Below are 12,978 nucleotides of genomic sequence, written 5' to 3'. Positions count from 1 at the left end.
TTTATTTTATCCCTCTCATGTTTTTCCCTCCTTTGGAGTAGCTTAGTCCTCTCTCTCTCTCTCTCTCTCTCTCTCTCTCTCTCTCTCTCTCTCTCTCTATGTGTGTGTGTGTGTGTGCCATGGGTACAAAAATTTGTCCTTCAACAAGGCATCAAAGCTCCCAAATCACATTTGTATCAATGTTTAACTCATTTTAAAAAGATGGGAGATGGATTCCTACAATAATTAGCAAGGGTAGTTGGATCACCATGCAACAGGCAAACCATGGGAAAAAGTGAAGATATGAGAGCTCATTCATCTCTACATGGAAGGGTAGAATCTGAGATTTTAATCTTAGAGTAAATAAGAATATCATGAAAGAGGTATTGGTGCAACATGTATTTATGCATAGAGAGCTATATTTGGAACTTGTAACTTCAAATATTCCAATGCATAGACCAAATTGTAAGGATTTGATTCTTAAAGTCTTTCTTTTCCTGAACTTGGCTTAAGGTTTTCCGTTATAACAATTTTTTAATTTTCTTGTAGATGTCTATCCCTCTAATCTTGAGGAATGGCAACTAGTGGTTGATTCTATTGTTGATGTTATTGATGTGATGCATGGCTCGATTGGAGAAGAGATGTACAAAGGTAGAAAGAAGAGATATCCATATCCCCCTTTCCTTTGCTCAATTTTTCAAGCTTTGAGTGGCCTTTGCCAAGTCGAGCTACTAGTGAGGGCTATACATGTAAAATATTTTTTGAGATACAGAGAGCATTAAAACCTAATATCTCAAGTAGGCTAAATCAAAGTTACTTTGTTCATGCCTATTAATATATTTGTTGATATTTTTTCTAATGCTGAGATAAGAAGATCAAAGGCCATGCTTTTAGTGAAGAGACTAACATATGATCATGTTATACAATTTTGTTGATGAGGGATAGGACACTTGGATAGAAGGAAAAATTAAATGTAAGATAGATCAAGACTCTATAGCTTGTAAATATATGATTACTACTCAAAATTTCATCCTTAGCTTTTATTATAGTAGATGGCATTGTGTTAGAGGTAGTCTGATTGCTTTAGACCAAAATCTTGATAATTTTAGCAAAGATCCTATAATGGATCTTGATGTTTGGTACAATGAGGACATTATTGCAATCCTTAAGGTTAGATCATCATGTATGCTACATCAAGTGAGAATGGATTTAAAGAATGAAGATATTGAACTACCATATTCATTTGTGTTCCAACTTAATAACAATTGAGTAAGTTTTTATATTGTATTATATCTACTTAGGTGTATATTCGATTTCACTTCTTAATTAATAAACAATTGTAACATGTTTTTTTAATATAGATATCAACAAGGAGAGAGAAGAATATACAATGGAAGGATATTGAAGAAAATATCTCTTTACTATTAGTGTTTAATACATGTACAAATTTTGTGGTAAATTTTTGTTAGCCATCTCCATGACTTATATACATAAGGGCTTACAAGCAATGAGGAAAAGCTACTTCTTTTTTTGAGAGATTTTCTTAGGATAAGGGACATCCTTTCTAGGAGTCCTTTTATCTTTCTTTGACGCCTTAGTTTCCTTGGGTGTTGAAGGAATAGCTTTCTTTTTTTCTTTCTTCTTTCTTTTATACTACCTCCATTTATATGCCTGTTCTTTTGTGGCCCTTTCCTCTTTATCATGTATTCTTGTATCCTTTTCATGGATGACATCTTAAACCTTAGGACTTGGATCACTTTATTTTTTCTATATGGAGGCACATTTAAAATATTGAAAGCCTTCACATAAGAAAGGGGGACTAGCTCAAGGAATTTTGAAAACTTGTATCTCAACCCAGACATAAGTAATTATCATGTCTTTAACCATAAGTGTAAGCCTATGTGCATGAGAAACATAGATATAATAATCTTGGAAAAACTTAATTAAAAAATTTTATGCAACTTCCTGAATACAATTGAGAGCTACCTTAGTCCATCTAAAACTATCAAGACTATGCTTGTCACAATTTTCTCTGTCAAGCCTATGAAAAGGTAGTTTTGGAATTGCATTATCCAGAGCCTTCATTGCACTTCTAATATCCTTTAGGCATCTAAAATGCTATGAAAACCTCCTCCTTGGCTTTGATTTCCTTGCAAGTTTGGAAGGCTTGGAGGACTCATGAATCTTTGAAGTAAGACCTCTAGGATTAACTTTCTACTTCCTTGTAGTGGCCTTAGTTCTAGCCATATGAAACATCCAAAAAAAAAAACCTCTAAATTAGGAAGATCTTCAAATATCCGATATAATGTCATCTACAATAACACAGGAGTAAACAAACACTACTCACATAGTCTACCTCAAATTTCAATCAAACAATGCAATCCCAAGATGTATGAAACACAAACTAGGCCTTCTGGACAAGAGAAACCTACACCTTCTCCCGTTTCACACGTCACTTTTTTTTAATACATATTTCATCAAAGATCATTTATGTCATGAAGTTTTACATTTTTGAAAATAGAACAATGGTCATCTAGCAAATCTCAAATCTTATTTTGAATGAGTTCAACCCTTGAGAGGAGACCTATCTGAATGTTCATATCTATAATATTTAAATCTTATCCACAATGAAATCAAACCTTATGGGACTTTCAATTTGAATGCTAACATCAATATCTAAATCTCAAAATGAATAATCCGTTACTAATATATTTCATGCACTCATAATTATTATCAACATTCATGGAAGAAAAATTATCATTTTGTGTGATCAAGCTTTGTTGATCCATGAATCTTTACAAGGAAACTTGGATTCATCTTGACGTATGAAACATGAGATGACTACTGTCTATGGGCACAGCCATGACTAATCGCATTTCATATGTCAAGCTCTTTTTGGGAACATTTAGCAAGATTTGTTATACGGATATAGAGATAGCTTAGATTTGTCAAAAAACTTACATTTTTGAGGCCTTGATATATATGCTAGGCGATGAAATCTTCCCGATCGCCTGGTGCTATGGAATAATTTTGAGTTGTGACCAACTTAGCCTTGTTTTGGTGTTATTGAGCATAGAAAGAGTTTTGTCTTTGAAAAAAATCTTTCATGGTTTAGAAATTGGGTTTAAAAGAATGTTTGTTCACATGCGTGGCTACCGTAATGCATAGTTAACTTGGCATGGGGAATAGGTAGACTATTTTTGCCTCGAAAATTGTACCATGTGTTACTGACATTTTTGGTATGATAGTGCTTTTATGGCTCCAATTTTTAAAGGTAAAAGATAAATTTGAGTTTCTTCTTTTTCATGTTAAACGCAACTCTTTCAAATGAGTACATAATACTTCTCAAATAAACATGCGGTGACCGTTGGCATATATATACAACAACTCAGGGTCAGGTTTATGTTAAATTTTATTCCATGAGTTTCATTTTCTCTTCCACAAAACATTTATCTCATGTGCATCGCAAGGCCAAATCAGGTGTATTCTTACAAAAAACCCATTTATTCTTAGCAAAGAATACAATTCTCAAGTATCAAACTTTTTCTTGTCACTTTTTCTCTCTAATCCTGAATTTTGAGGCATTAAAGATTATTAAAATTGTTAGTTTTCATGTAAAACAATTCACTGACGTATAAAACGCAATCTTCCTATTTGCAAAAGAGTGTTGAAATATTGTTATCACGTTTCATAAGTCCTAAATGTTAAAAAACTAATCGATGAAATGCGAAATTGCATGCCTCCTCCATTGCTTCTCAAATAGTCAACTCCTTTTTAAAAGGCACTGCTATTGTATTTTGATCAATTTAACATGTGTGATATCTTAGGGATTTGGACATACAAGGTGAATGAAATAAGGTGACATTGTTGGACACTTTGCTGTGCTTGTTAGTTTAAGAGGAGAAAGATACATCAAGAAGTTAGAAATTCTATAAAGGGTTTGATTACATCTTTCTATCAATCTTGGTTTAATATTGTACATATGTTAAATGATGTGGTTTTGATGTTCTAGAAGCATTATCTTAGAAAAATATTTTGGATGTGTGAAAGGAGATTTTGTCAAGTTTTTTGGATTGATTGACATATGAAATGTGATTTTATCAACCGTAAAGCGGTTTGGATTATTGTTGTCACGTTTCATGAGTCCTGAATGAAAAGAAAATTTGATCGATGAGATGCAAAATTGCATGCTTCCTCTGCTTCGTAAAGGGTGAATTCTCTTTTTACAAGGCACTGTTATTGTATTTTGATCAATCTAACATGTGTGATATCTTAGGGATTTAGACATGCAAGATAAATGAAGTAACTTGTATCATTGTTGCATATTTGTTTGTGCTTGTTGGTTTAAGATAAGAATGATAACATTGTTATGTGTTTGTTGGTTTAAGAGGAGGAAGATAACATTGAGCTTTCACAAAATTTGTTAGTGACCATGTCATATATAAGGGGTCTTAACTTTAAAGCCAAGAGTGAGTTCCTGACATAATATCAAGTAGTCATAAATTCTATGAAGGGTTTTGACTAAATTTTTCTAGCAATCTTGCTTTCATCGTCTGGATGTGAGCAAATGTGGATTGGTATATTGTGTCCCTAAATTCACTTTGTTGTTTTCGAGATTTGGTTTTGTGAGTAATCAGAATGACTAAAAGTAAGTTTTCTTTAGAGAGAATAGAGGAAGAGGATCTGGAGGAAACCTATGATGAAAATCTCTTTGATTTTCTTCATGCAACTAGAAATTCATCTAGATTTGTTTACATTAGAGATATGCCCAATGTTCCTTTTGATTTGCAAAAGCTCTTGAAGAATCTTGAACACAAACTGAATGATTTTAGGGAGTTTTATGATAGATATGTGGAAGGCCTAGAGATTGAGGGATTTATCCATTATAGTGATGTAATGGAAGGTACCAATGCTACTGGAAGAACTTTGCAAAAAAGTTTTAGCCTTATTGATTAGGAATTCAAGAAGTGAAAAGCAGATTTCCCTTTTCATCAGAATCAAAATCAATGTCTTCTTGCATAGAAGGATGTTGGATTTCTTGTATATCTTCAATATATGGATAATTATTCTTCAGATACAATACAAGAGAAGAATATATAGGATATTGCAAGTAAAGATAAAGATATTGAAGAGAAGGAGGAAATATTTTAGGAAGATATTGAGAATCAGTTAGTGTAGGGATTTGATGTTGCTTTGTTTAAAAGTGTGAAGATTACAAAAGTGGAAGAAAAGGAGATAGAGTTGAAAGCACAGATTGAAATAGGTCCTCTTGAATGTGTCCCAACATTTCCCAGTTATCTCATCAACAAAAAGAGATATGTATTGCTAAATGCTATTCAACACCTTTTTTATCTTAGAGAAGAGTATTGCTTGGCAATCCTTGCAACATGGGGTCAAAATGATAAGAATTTTATATATTATGAACATGAATTGCTACCAAGTCTTGATGTTGAGGGAGATAATTTTCTAGAAAACTCTGTAGCGTTGCATTCATGTATCAATCAGATCATGGAATATGAAAAGAGGGGGATACCTATAGAGGAAGAGTTCTTACAAATTTAGAACAGATTTTGTATTGATAACATGGGGTATGAAGAGAAACTAATGTATCCATTAGAGGAGAAACCAAAAATTTCAATAAATCTTTATGATGATAGACTTCTTGAAAAATATGAAATCCCTAAGGTATGAAAGATAATTCTAAGATATCCATTATGGTTTATATTAGAGTATGGTATGCATTATAGACAAATATTATTGGATATTTATCTATTGACATCTTATACTATTGTGGTTTATTGTGCAAATAGAAATTGAAGATGTGAACAACTTTCTTGGAAGAGCCAAGGTCTCAAGGCCATTAAAGCTTGGCAAAAGTCAATGCCTTGCTCATTATATTGGAAGCTTAAAAAATCAACCAATTGCAATTTATCCTAGTAGGTTGTCAAGCTCTCCAAGCTTGCCAATGATGGCTTTGAAAGCTATCTCCAAGGTGATTGGATCCCAAGTTTTCAATACAGGTTGAGAAAATATAATTTTGGTGGAGAAGGAAGAAGCTGTAAGAGTTTCTGGCTTCATGCCCAAATGATACAGTGGATCTAGAGTAAGATGCTTTGGAGTTTTTGGTTCTTATTACTCTCCCATGTAGGATATGCTAAGAATTTAAAGCTCCTTCTAGGCTATAGGAAACAAGAGTTCCTAAAATGTAGAGTTCTCATTGAGTGGTATGAAACAAAGGATTTCTCTAGAGGACCTAGTGAATTGCTTGAAACTAAAGACTCTTTTGCAACAGAGGCAGACTAAATGATGTTAAGGGTTTCTTGAAACCTATCTTTTTTCATCTCTTTGTCTAGTTTGTAACCATTTTGAAAATATTTTCTTTGCACTAGAGTTTAAATATCTCTATTTTCTTCTTTGGATAATAGTGGATATAGTCCTTGCCAAAGATGATGTATTACATGGTGCAGTTGTGTCTTTGAGCTTGAACTTGTGCCAAATTTGAGTGTAGCTATCTCAATCCTTGACACAACGTTCCCTAAGATGCACTCATTTTCCAAGTGCTCTTCCTATTTGGTGTGGATGCATAGGTCATCAACAAAGACTTCCAACCATTTCATGAGCATGTCCTTGAAAATGGTACACATGACAGGCTGCAAGATAGCGGGGGCATTAGTTAGTCCAAATGGCATGACTATGAAGGTAAACACCCCTCATTCAGTGGTGAATGCCATCTTGTACTTGTCATCCAGATGGACTTGCACCGAGTCTTGTACTTGGTTATAGCCTAAGAAGCCATCCAGAACGCTGTAGGCTTCTTTCTATATCACTCTCTCTAGCATATGCTTTGTGTATGGTAGTGGGTAATTGTCTCGCTTGGTAGCCACATTAACCTTCTAATAGTTCACGCATACTTGTGCCTTCCCATTCTTTTTCATGACTATGACAATGAGTGACACCTAGTCCGTATGCTCTATCTCGTAAATGAATCCAATTTTCAATAGCTTATCAATCTTCTCCTTTAGCGTGTTGCGCAAGTAGTTCACTATATGTATATGCCTATATCATGTGCATTCAAGGCCTATTTATAAATATCAATATCTATTACTTTTTACTTAATAAAACATATCCCTTTTCTATTCAATATGTAAGTAAACCCTTTATATAGGACCCTTCTATATGTAAAAAATATGTAAAAATGATATTTTAAAAATCCCTTATGTTGAACCTCCATGATACATACATATATTTATGACTGACCACCTTGGGCTTTGAAAGATGCTACATCAGGGATCATCGAGATATTGTGAGTCACAATACTTGGATCTATCCCTTCAGCTCATCTAAGGACCATGCAAGCACATCAACAAACTCCCTTAGGAGATTTATGAGATCATGCTCCTCCTTCTCAGATAGGTCATTCGCTATGTACATGGGTCGAGGCTCAAGTTAATCTCCTCAGGCCTTCGATGGGTGCACTTGCTTTCCTTTTTCGTTTGGCCCCTACTAACACAACTATGTTATCACCCTTTTTGTACTTCGTAAAATTACTGGGCAGGTCTTGGGGTTTCTTCTCTCTTCCAACTTCTGAAGACTTTGACCATTTCCTTTTCTCCTCTCTTAGCCTATCCCTAACTGCAATATGTTTTGCATGGTCAGGATTTCAATATTCAAGTGCAGTTGAGTAGTGTCACTTTGCCGGATGTAGACATTGCCATTAGACGAGCACAAGAAGTAGAATCCAGACTACAATTGGTCTATGCCTCTCAAACCAATCTTAATATGGGTCCACCTTTGGGAAATAATTTGGCATTGACCAATGGCAATGGAAGCCAAGGGATAGCTATGACTAACCCAAATGTGCGAGGAAGCATGGTAAAAAATGTACCTTTATTTCCAGTTCCTCCCACTATGAGTATGCCTATGGCTAGTCAGTTGGCTCCACCAAATGTTGGAAGCCAAGACCAATCAAAGTGTTAGACCAATGAAATGACCAATAGACGATCATGGCTATGAGTCAAGTGCATCGAATATCCTTAGCAAAGTTAAGGATATGATGAAGCACTACACTAACATGATTTTCGAACAATACCAACAAATAGCCATTGACATCAATTTCCTTAAAAACAACATAATCTGATAGGTAGACACCTTGAAGAGGGTTCACCCTCAAGATTTAGTTGCAAATGGTGTGGTGGTTAGCACTACCCTAGAAATTGTCCAAACATCAAATGCGACATATGTGGGAAGTCCATCCATTTGGTTGCCACTTGTTGGAGTAAGAATAGCTCTCTCCAACAAGGTAGTAGACAGCCATGTCCTGTTAACCATCGTGCGTAAGGGAACAACCTTTAGCAAGGTGATGGACTGAAACAAATACTTCAAAGAGGTAAGGCTATTGTAGAGGAGTTGCATAGTGGTAGTGGAGTTAGCCTCATTGATGTTCTACAGGTTAATGGCATTGAAGCTTCTAATCTGCGAGCCATTAAAAGAGGTCAAAAGGGCAAAGAAGGTGACAAAGATAAGGTGAAACCCGTCGAGGAAAACCCTAAAAAAGATGACAAAGGGACCCAAGTCCTTAACTCCAATATGGAAGGGGGACCTCTAAAACCTATGTAGGGTAAAGGTGACGCCAAGAAGGGTAAAGAATTACCAAGGAAAAATACAAAAGCTAAGAAGAAAGGACCAAAGCTAGTTCAGCGTCGTCCAAAAGAGAGAATGGTCTGGTAAGAGAAGAGAGCTTTAGCGAATTTCATGAATTTGATTTGGCAAGCTCTCTTTGTAAAGTTAAACCAGACATGAATCTCTTACAGCTGATTAAACTGTCTCCACGAGTGCATAAGGAATTAAAAAAGATCATGTGTACTAGGTATATCGTGGAACCTTTGGGCATAGGGCGAGTAGGAGATGATTGGTGGGAGCATGCTGAAAAACATTGCCCAAGTGTTGCAACCTATGTCGAAGGAATACTAGTGGATCATGCTATCGTAGACACAGGATCATCGGTTAACATCATGAGTTTAGAATTGATGAAGAGGCTAGGTTTAGCAAACCAAAAAGATGCCTCCACAATTCAGTGAATGGCTAATGGCAGTTTAAGGTAACCTAAAGGTTGTATTACCAAAGTCCTTGTGACCATTGCTAGTGTGGATTGCATTGTGGACTTTAGGATTATTAGGCTCGCAGGACGACCAAGTTATCAAGTATTGTTAGGAAGGCCATGGATCTTGCGATCGGTCTGTCAATTTGATATACTTGCTGGTCATTTGATTTTTGATAGAGGTGCCAATCCTGTGGTAGTCGATGCTTACCCTGAGTCTCCTCAAAGTAAGAGAGCTTCTCTATCCTCTACGAAATTAGAGATACATTAGAAGATTTATCTACTAGTGAGACTTCGTCAAAAAGCAATGAATCCAAAGAAGAGTCCACTACAGAGTACATCTATCAAATAACTCTGAATGAGCCAATAGAGCCTCAAGATTGAATAAGAGATGTGGATGTGATTGAGTTGGATCTTGGTACACCAAATGATCTGCATCCAATTAAATTAGGATCCATGCTCAGTGTGGAAGAAAGGGAGGATTATGTGTCCCTTATCCAGGAGTTCTGTGACATCATTCCCTGGAGTTATGACAGAGCTGAGAAGTATTCCTCTCAGCCTGCTCACTATTTATACCATTCCTTTAAAAGAAGGTAGTTGTCATGTGTGTCAGAAAATAAGGCATATTTCTTTCGAACTAAGGCATAGGATATTTGAGGAGTTACATAAATCACAAGAAGTTGGTTTGATCTTCCCTGTTCAGCACACTAAATGGTGTTCACCTATTGCTATTAGGAAGAAGAAAAATAATCAAATATGGCTTTGTGTAGACTTTAGAAGCTGAATAAGCAAACAATTAAGGACTACTACTCGTTGCCCTTTATTGACCAAATTTTGAACCAGTTAGTGGATAGAGAAATATATTCGTTAATGAATTTCTTTGTGGGATACAACTAGATGGAAATTCCATAAGAAGATAAGATAAAAACATCTTTCATTACTATCTTTGCTACCTTTGCATTCCATGTGATGGCCTTTGGTTTATGCAATGCACTTGGTTCATGGCAATGAATAGCAAACAAGACCTTTGGTGACATCTCCCTAGAGGAGTTGAAATTATTTATCGATGACCTGGGGTAGCCACCATAAGAGAAAGGTAGTTGATTATTTTAAGAGAGTTTTTTGAGTGTTGTAGACAATTTTTCATAGCTCTTAACCCACGAAAGTGCATCTTTCGAGTGCCTTATGGGCTATTACTAGGCCATGTGGTTAGTTCAATAGGGATTGTGTGATTGACCTTGAAAAGATTAAGGTCATAGTTGCCATGAGTTTGCCACACACTCTAAAAGAAGTACACAACTTTCTCTCATTTGTAGGGTATTGTCAAAGGTTCATAAATGCCATGGCAGAAATAACATTGCCACTAATGAATCTATTATCCTTTAGCTATCTACTTGAATGGAGTGACCCCTATAAGGTAGCTTTTGATTATATGAAACAAGAGCTAGTAAAAGGACTATTTTTAAAAGCATCTAAAAGGGGTGAATTATTCTACATATTTTCAGCAGCCACCATATATAGTATCAGTTGTTATTTATTCCAAATCTGGGAGGAAAAATGGTATCATCTGATTGCTTTTGTTAGTTAGAAGTTGGGCATATCAGAAATCAACTACACTTATATGGAGAAGTTGTGCCTTGCAGTGGTGTTTGCGACTAAAAAATTCAAGCACTGCATCCTCTATGAGAAGGTAGTTTTCTATATGAAGGTGGAGCGGCTTAGATTGCTAATGAACAAGCTATAGCCGCCTAATTGTTTATCAAAGTGGTTAATCACTTTGCAAGAATTTGATTATGAGATTAGAAGCCATTGAAGCTACAGGGTATTGTGGAATTCCTTGTGGTTTTTGGGGAGGTGAAGAGACTTTAGTTGAAAGAAGTGATATCGAGAAAATGTTTAAAATTGACATGTTCTCTATTCCATCTTGGTATGTTGCTATCACGCATTACCTATCAAAAGGAGAGGGTGGAGCTAGTTTAGCAAAATCAAAAAAGAGGAAAATTAGATAGCAGGCTTTGAATTTTTCCTTGATTGCAATAACACTATATCGACAGGGGGTTGATGATATCTATCACTGATGTGTGATGCCTGATGAGGTTCCTTTCATTTTGGAAGAGTTCCATGACTCCGCTTGAGGAGGGCATTTTTCTGGACAGCTAACTACCAAAAAAGCTTGAAGAGCCGGATATTGGTGGCCGTCCTTTTTCCAAGATGCATTTGAGTATGTTAAGAGATGCGACACTTGTCAACAACATGAAAATAGGGAGAATATTAAGGACCACTTACTTTGATTATGGCTATACTTCCATTCAAGAAGTGGGGCATCGAATTTCTGGATCCTATTACCCTATCATCTTCTACACATAAGAGATATATCATAGTTGCAACTAACTATTTTACAAAGTGGTCAGAAGCATGAGTGACAAGGAAGGATGACGCAAAAGAGACTGCCAGTTTTCTATTAGAGCATATTATATGCTGATTTGGTCCGCCAAAAGAATTAGTATCAGACCATGGAACCCATTTCCTAAACAAGGTTATTAAAAGCCTGACTAAAGTGTGGAAAATTAAGCATAATAAGATGACTCCTTATAAACCACGGGCAAATGGGCAAGTTGAAAGTACTAACAAGTAACTCATTGGTATTTTATTAAAAATAGTGTTAGACAAAAAGTGAGACTGGGATAAGAAATTATATGTGGCGGTGTGGGCGTATAACATGACATTTAAATGATCCACTAGCCACACCCCGTTCAAGCTAGTCTATGGGGAGGAGTGTGTTTTTCCCTTAGAGATTGAGTTGCCGACTATAAGATTCGCAATCAATCATTCTTTGGTGACAAGAATGCCCTCTTCGAGCACTTTACAACTTTGGCCCATTTGGATGAGCTCAAATTGCAGAGTCTGTTACACTAGGAAGTGGCTAAGAAGCAGTTGCATGATTTAAAAGTGAAGAAATATACCTTTACAAAGGGACAATTAGTTCTATATTATGATGCATGTAGAGATCTATTTCTAGGAAAACTTGAGCCCAAATGGGACGGTCCCTACAAGATCGTAAGAATTTAAAAATAAGGTTAATCTTAATAAGATTAAACATTATTATCTTTAAATGCACTAACGAAATAAATGCCTTATAGGTCAATGCTGGGTTGATCATAAACCTACAAGAGACAAAAGAGGTTTATGGGGCAACTGATTCCTTATCTGGAACACCCATACTTGGAGCAAATATATCATCAAGGGAAGCTTATCTGGTCTAGTAAAGGATATAAAACGAGTGAGAAAGAGGAAATATCATTTGTCTGGGAAATCAAAGTCTTCTCTTATCACTGCTTTTACGAATTCTGACAAGCATCATTTTTGTATTCAATGAAGAAGGTGGGATGGAGCCTTCACTACATCTTTTGAATATACTAAATTTTGATTATCATAATTAGGAGTAGAGGTGACGATGACTGGCTATGTGAACCCATTGTGGACGTATACACTATACTTTGACGGAGCGTCCAGGGGTCCCAACAAGAAAGGGTGTATAGGGGTAGTTATTAGAGATCCGTGACGAAGAGTCGTGATGAAATTAGTTGTTTATCTTGGGGTTGGATTTACCAATAACATGGCAAAATACAATGCTTTAATCATGGGCTTGAATATTGCCGAGAAGGGGGATATCCATTAGTTGTTAGTAAAGAGGGATTCCCAATTGGTCTTGAACCAACTAAATGGGACTTACACAGTAGAAATCCCATTCTTTCTATGTACTATTGCACTGCTATGACCCTGCTCGATGGGTTTGAGAGAGTGTCTCTTTAGTTGGTTCCAGATTATTGGAATCAGTTGTTGCGGACTTGTTAACAAACTTTACTTATAAAGAATACATTTTCTTCAACTATGGTCCTAGT

The sequence above is a fragment of the Lygodium microphyllum genome, chromosome 8 (genome assembly GCF_053477565.2).
Source record: "Lygodium microphyllum isolate KBCC chromosome 8, Lygodium_microphyllum_v1.1.10, whole genome shotgun sequence".
In the NCBI taxonomy this organism is placed as follows: domain Eukaryota; kingdom Viridiplantae; phylum Streptophyta; class Polypodiopsida; order Schizaeales; family Lygodiaceae; genus Lygodium; species Lygodium microphyllum.
Note: the sequence above shows the minus strand (reverse complement) of the source record.